The sequence below is a fragment of the Adiantum capillus-veneris genome, chromosome 16 (assembly GCF_014529385.1).
Source record: "Adiantum capillus-veneris isolate H3 chromosome 16, ASM1452938v2, whole genome shotgun sequence".
Lineage (NCBI taxonomy): Eukaryota > Viridiplantae > Streptophyta > Polypodiopsida > Polypodiales > Pteridaceae > Adiantum > Adiantum capillus-veneris.
Genome location: NC_140946.1, coordinates 9,970,251 through 9,971,535, shown reverse-complemented (window position 1 = coordinate 9,971,535; position 1,285 = coordinate 9,970,251). Strand labels below are relative to the sequence as shown.

The window sequence follows — 1,285 nt, the reverse complement described above, 5'->3', positions numbered from 1 at the left end:
ACACCAATTGGCCCTTGCTTTGTCGACCATAAACCCATGAAAGTCTGCAGGTGGATAACCATATTATTGCATTGTATTGTTGAGCATCTCCCAAAACAACACTTGGATCTTGGTGTCTTCCTCCTTCATCTCACATGTGGCTACGGCATGAGCTCTTGAACACTAGAAAAATAGAGACCATTCTCTAATGTGAAGGCTTAATCATAAAAAATTATCCAAAATACATAGGAAGCAACATACAAGTCCTAACCTTGGGTCCTAAACATTACAAGCCAATAAAATCCAAGACTTAGATAAGTCACCTCCACTTCCACGTCACATGCATGGAGAAAACATTCAGAGATAGAGCATACAAAATGCTCACCATTTCAAATCCAAATAATGGCAATGGGTTCTTTTAGCTCGTCTTCAACTATGATTGGTCAAAGAAAGGTATGGTTGCTCTAACAAAGGAAAATCTCTACACTCTTGCCACATCTCGTGTTCGAGCAGAGAGGTATGCCAAAATAGATACAATGCTCAAGATCTTGTATTCATTCAAAGTTTTGAGTCAATTATTTATTACCATAGTGTTTCTATAAATAGGAAGATGGAGGTGTTGCATATGCTTATGATAGGAAAGGTGAAGGATGAGTCAACTATAGAGATGTTTGGGAACTCCAAAAAGACATTGTTTCACATGAGAAAGGAACTCTATTGGGAGGAGCTAATAGATGAGGCTGAGACTATTGTGCAGGGGATTTCAATTTAAGATGATGTGCCTGAATATGGACTTGGAAAGTCGGTGAAAGAGAAACTAACAATGCATGTACAATGGAGTTTCCATGAAGTGTGGAAAGATATTTCTAAAGTAAAGGAGGGAGAAAAGCAACCTGGTGATGAGGAGGCTTCCAAGAGAGTTGTATGCAAGTATATTGTAATCCACAATTTGACTTTGGAACACCATTAGTGAATGCATGATATATAATATATATTTTGAGAACTATTTGATTTTTTATTGGTTATTTATACTTAGGTGGATCCAACAACTCATTGGTGAAGGTCTCATGGATGAGGAGGGAGAAGTTGTGAAAGATTGGGCAAATGTTAGTTCCAAGGACACTATGTATCCTAAGGCATGGGTGGAGAGAGTTGTTTCTGAACGGGAACTTGAGAGATGCCCTTGGTGGTTAGACTATCCACTTGGACACGTGTCTCCAAGTGAAGAGCACTTATGGAAAGGTATTTTCTCATTTCTAAACCATGCATAATTTTGTATATGTTTTCTAAGATAAATCTATAGGGT

At 38.1% G+C, this 1,285-nt stretch overlaps 1 pseudogene; it reads left to right on the top strand.

The window, feature by feature from the left end:
- The first annotated feature begins 434 nt into the window (after positions 1-434).
- On the top strand, positions 435-920 carry LOC147438547 (uncharacterized; annotated as a pseudogene).
- Positions 921-1,285: the final 365 nt, after the last annotated feature.